Source organism: Amblyomma americanum, chromosome 1 (assembly GCF_052857255.1).
Source record: "Amblyomma americanum isolate KBUSLIRL-KWMA chromosome 1, ASM5285725v1, whole genome shotgun sequence".
Taxonomy (NCBI): domain Eukaryota; kingdom Metazoa; phylum Arthropoda; class Arachnida; order Ixodida; family Ixodidae; genus Amblyomma; species Amblyomma americanum.
Window position 1 is genome coordinate 547,375,948 of NC_135497.1, and position 6,107 is coordinate 547,382,054.

Genomic DNA, 6,107 nt, shown 5'->3' on the forward strand with positions numbered 1-6,107 from the left:
GCCCCCTTCAGTCGTACCGTCAGATTTCTCTTGCGCTACCAATGACTACGAAAAGCTTTGTGCCGAAAGAAACTGTTTACTCTTTGCTATGATGTTACCAACCCTGTTATGGAGGCCATTTAAAGGGACACTGAGGAGAACCCTATCAAATTTTTTTTGTTAGCAATATCTGATAGTTCCGCATTTCATGGCTTTTTTGACGCTTGTCCGGGAGTGAAAGATGCATTTATTTCAAAAAAATTTGGATTCGAAGTTGAAAAATTTTTTCCCGCCGCTCCGATTCAAACTCGAGAACTCTTATGACGACACGGAGAACTCTTATGACGACACAGAACGGAGTGACGTGAAACGTGATGTAAACGGAGACTCCGTGATTTCTGGCGGCTAGCGGTGCGGTCTAGCAGCTGCCGAAATGAAAGCTACCGCCGCCGCACGTTGAAGGCATCTATCGGGGGTCGCTACCGTCGCTTCGTTTACGTTTGCACCGGCGTCTTGCCAGCGCTACGATGGATCCCGTTCCCGAGCCCGACGACGTAGTTCTCGCAAAAACTCTGGCCTGCATTTCATCGACCTCAGCCCCACAGAGCGTGCGATGCTTTTGAGGGAGCACGGTTAGGTTAGGCGCCGGCGGGTGGTTTCCCCCTTCCTCAGAGAGCAGCCGTTGCAGACTAAATATCATAACCGCAGTGCGGGGAGTCGCAAGGGGCCAGGACAAGGTCGGCGCCTTGCGCCCATCGGAGGCTGGCCGGGGCTTTGGGGCCAACGGATTGTGATTCCTTGAACGGCGCGGTTGCACGGCGCAGCAGGCGGCGTCGAGGTCTCCCACGGTTGCAAGGGCCAAGGTATTTATTTATGGGTGCTCGAGGGCGGTCGCGTTTAATGTCGGCGGCTTGAAACCAAAGCCGGCGCACGACGCTTCAACGGCTTCCGCTAGATCCAACGGGTCCACTTGATCTGGCTCTGTCGCCAACTTGCATGTACCTTCAGATATGTACTGCGAATGGATTAAAATAGCCGAGCTCGAAAAGAACAGTTCCGCCCAACTGCCGCAGCTATTGAATATAACGCGCACCTCGCAGCGGAGCCAAATCAGTCTGGCCGGGCCGGCGGCGGCTGGCGCACTCTGCGCGAAATAGATACATGTTTCAATCTCCCCGCCAGTGCGGTCAGAGTGCGCCGAAGCCGCCGAACGCGTCGGCAGTCAAGCGCAGTTGGAGTATAGAGGGTCTCGCTTTGACCGACGTGACTTCGCCGTGCAGCGCGCGCGCGCGCCTCGCCGCAGCATAAACGCGCCTTAACAGAGCCTGCGCTTAACCGCTAACAAACATATTCAGCGGCGGCATCCATGGGAGCCACTGAAACCCCCAGCCCACTTCACTGAATAAAAGAAAAGAAATCCGGTGCCGAGGTTCAGAATCGAACCAGGGCCTTCGGCGTTTGAGGCGGAAACGCTGCCGCTCCGCCACGACGGCTCAAGTTACAGCCGTCATTAAAGGCGCATTTAGTGAATGCAGTCTTCTGATGCAGAAATCTCCGCATTTTCGCTAGGTATATCCTGGCCTAACAGCGCTAGACCATCAGCAATTTTTCTGAACTGCCTTGTACCTTGTCTGCCCTCCCTAATAAACGATTTCTGTGAAGTAGTTTGAAGTTGACTAGCACAGCGGGAATGTTTCGCCGGGCAGGCGTGCGAATACACAAGTGCCGCCTTGTACGATCACCGACCATCATAGCTTTACATAGACCGTGGCGATCATCTGACAAGCCTTAACAGGCTCCTTCAAAGGTTAACTAGCACTTGAAGCGGCACTTGGAGTTCCTCTGCTGCTCGGCGCTTGTAAATCGAGGCGCGTCAAAAACAAAACCACGGGGCACGCAAAGCTCATAGACGCGAAGCGCCATAAAAAGTCGAAACTCTCCTGGCCGCCTGTGGCGCCGCCAAGCATCCGTTTTCTTTGCTTGCAACATTCAGGTTGTCTTTTGCCTGCCTTCCTTGTGTGATAAAAGTGCACTATTGGTTTTAAAACAAAACTTACTTCAATATTGATATGCGCAATCTACCTTTGTCAGCCTCAGAGATTCGCGAAACCAAGTAGGATGGAAAATTCCTTCAAGGTGGCGCCTCTTGTCCTATGGCGTCACCACGCTTGTACTTGCGAGATTGGCCTGTGGTGGCGATACCTGTATTTTGGGTCTTGCTATTTTCTACCTTACAAGAGCTTTGTTTTCAGTAAGAGTGGCGTTTTTGTGATCAGGAGCTGGTATTCTATCGATACAAGCCAACTTCAATTTCTCCTCAGTGTCCCTTTAAGATTTTTTACTTTCCTTGTAGAATTTTTTTTTTTACTGTCGCAAGTGAAAATAGCCAGAGAGTTAAAATTGGTGGCGATTTCAACATTGACCTGAAAGGTGCTACAGGCAAAACAATAGACTTAGAAACATTACTTACATCATATGGGTGCTCGAGTGTGATAAAATCAGAAACAAGGATAACCTCTACATCAGACACATAGCTCGAAATTTTTGTCATAAACTATCACATTCCTTTTGTCTCCAGTGCCGTACTAAGCTGCTGTAAGGTGACCATATGCCAATATATATGTGTGCCGAAGCGCCAAAAAGAGCTCAGAAAATTAAAAAAGCGTGTGTAACCTTTCAATGCATTAATGAAAACTAAGCATTTCAGACCGAGATGCGAGGTGCTTGATGGCATACAAATTTTCTACAAAATACCGCACAGAAGGCTCACAATGTCTTGATTAATAAGTTGTTCACAGTATAGAAAAAACACTTCGTTTCTAAACAGCGAAAATTAATGGAAAGATTCAAAAGCCTTCATTAACCAAATAGCTTTAAGAAAATTACGATAACAAAATCACTAAACGAAAGAGACTACACGAAATTTCTAAGCACTCGAGAACCTTCTCATGTCCAATTGTTCAAGTCCCTCAGAAACAAGTTAACGAGAGAATTAAGAACAGCAAGACGCGCGTGTTACATTCGGGGGTTAGTGTAATGTACTAATAAACGCTCTCACGCGACGGAAACAGAAAGAAAAATCGCCCCACGAAGTTTCATTAAACGGACGTCTAGTGCAAGACCAGCAACATTCTGACGCATTTAACCAACACTTTCAGTAAAAGGCTTTGACCTTAATTTTTGTCTCACCAATGGAATCACAGCACCGTGAACAATAATGCAGTTTTTCTTTTTGTGCCCACTGACATATCTGAGGATAGTTGCGCTTTCACTGAACCTTAAAATTTCACTTACCTGCAACACAAAGGACCAAAAGATGCGGCCTATCAAATGTCACACAATTTTCGACTTGTGTATTTCTTCTGGTGTTTTTTTTTGACAGAATCAAAACTGCAATAGTAACAGTCCTTTTTTTAAGAAAGGTGACAAGCAGAGTATCAAAAACCGCCGTGCAGATTCATCCTTCCAATTTTTTTAAAGGGCTTGGAGAAAATTATCTGGAATCGGCTGCCATTATTTTGCACTAGACACCAGTTTATAACTGAAGCACTACATAGATTTCAGAAACCTCATCAACATCATCAGGCTCATTACACCCACTGAAGAGCAAAGGCCTCTGCAATGCCTCTCCAATTAAATCTGTCCAGTGCTAGCTGCGCCCACCCTATCCCCGCCGACTTCTTAATCTCATCCGCCGAAGTTTCTGCCGTACCTGCTACGCCTGCCTTCTCTTGAAGTCCACTCTGTTACCCTTAAGGACCAACGGTCCACCGAAGTGGCACTCTTAGATCAGAAAAAGTACACATTAACAAACTCTGAACACATGTTTTTAACTATAACTCTCGTATATTTCTTGACTGCACAAAAAGTTTTGACCATATCAATCACGATATTTTCCCCAGTAAGCTAGAATCGCCCCTAGAATAAGGGGCGCACCGTTCGCATTATTATCCGCCTATCTCAGAAGCAGGCACCAATTCCTCTCAATAAATGAAATCAAATCGCAAGCCAAAGAAATGTCATCTCTACCACAGGGAAGTATTCTCGGGCTGCTACTTTTCAACTTTGGTGTTTATGATCCAGTATCTGCTTATCAACAAGCAAAATTTGTAATGTATGCAAATGACACAAGTATTTTCTTATCATTCTGCTGTTACACAAAATGAATGAGTATGACAAAGAAACTTGTTGATCCGCTTTCTGCATGGTCAGAAAAAAATTGCCCACAGCCTAATAAAAACTAAAGCTCAAATTTTTCGAACTCACGGTAAAGAAATTCCAATCAACACACTTTAATGCTCAAGTCTATGCATATCCAGGTGTTGAACAAAAAATAAATAAAAGAAACAAGCAAAAAGGAATATAAAAAGTTCGGAACAAAATACGCATTTGAAGGAACACTCTATAGCAAAGCAATGAAATAACGTCGAAAAAGAATTAAATATTGATGAGGAACAAGAAAAAAGTTCACAATTGTCAACAAACCATTAAAAAAGGTGGGTGTCAGGGCCCTTCCTGGTTGCTAATAAAGAAAAACTTGCAGCAGAGCTTAAATTATTTGCAAGCTTCACATTATTGGTCACTGTGTTCCAGAATTTTGCGCCAACAAATTGAACTAAGCGTTCCCCGTATGCACTGCGACAGGCAGGCAAATTGAAATTTCCATTTCGTGCATCTATTGTGTTGCGGTATGGCAGTAAGAAAAAACTTTGTGGTAGAGAAGTAGTAATATTAAAAGTAGTGTTTACCAATCCACACAGATTTTAATAAAAGATGGAGGGCGCTTAAAAGTCGCCTTTAGGAGTGGAACTCTGCAGCGTGTTGCGGCACTGCCAGGGAGTCTACGGAACGCCATCGCCCGTTCGGCGCGACGCCTTTCTCGTTAGACAAAAATTGCATACGGTGAAACGGACGCGCGCAGCGGCAAACCACGAAGGAGCGCTGCCAGGCGCCTTGCTAAAACGCGCGGGAGTCAAGTTGCAGTCGTAGTTCGTCGGCACATCGTTCTCGACAAACCCGATGCCACGAATGCCAGCATAGCTTCCGCGCCGAACGAACGGGCAGCATGCCGCATGCTTCGTGAAGAACGCGCTTTGGATTTGCGCTGCGTTGTTCGCCGCTCTCCGCGTGATTCCTGCGTGCCCGCACGGCCCCACTGCGCCCGAACGACATTTTTCAGACGCGTCACTTCCTTTGCATAAAATCAATTTTAAGTTCATTTTCCTTTCCTTACGGCGCGGTTCGGGTACTCCATTTAAATAGTGACAGGCGTCCCTTCTTTGAGTATATACAGGAACACTACCTTGCGCTGCCGTCTCGCGCTACTTGTTGGGGCAGTGGCGTACATTACAAGGAGGAGGAGGTGGGATTTTCGCTCACGGCCGACGCTGGCGACACTGGCTTTTCTGCGACACGAGCTCCTTAACGCTATCGCGTTAAAAATGTATTCAAAGGACAATACGCGATTGTCCTTGTATAGACAAACGTAGCTATTATTTGGTTACGCATGGACAATTACCTGCAATGCTCTCTTCTGTAGTCTCTGTGAAGGAACGAAGTAAGTTTTTTATGTTGGACCCCACGATTCTCAGAGTAGCTAATGTGACAGTGAAATAGCGAAAATACAAATAACGGAGTACATTGTACGAAAAGTACTGCTTTGTCTTATAAGTGCGTAGGAGCTAAAAGCTATCTTCTTGCACACCTTTTCGATGTGTCATTGCCAATGGAGGTGTTGGCCAAGGATGACGACGAGGTATTTGTAATAAGACACTTCCTGAATCGTACAGTTTAATGATAAATGAATCGCATCATTGTCCACGTTTCTTCTCCTAGAGTGGAACACTACATATTTCGTTTTATCTGCATTTATTAATTTGCTTGCACAAAAACATGCGGAAATGTTAGACAGTTCAGATGTTTTCATGTGTTGTAGGACCGTGAGCGATTCAGCTGAGAACAAAAGAGCGCTGTTATCCGCGTATATTAGGACCTTTGAAAATCGAACGGCTTGCGGGAAGTCATTCACGAAGATAGCTCCTTCAGGCGCTGGGTCCACATATATGGACGCGACCTAAGCCTTTCATATTTTCGAATGAATGAACTTTTTTCCCGTCATCATGGGGCCT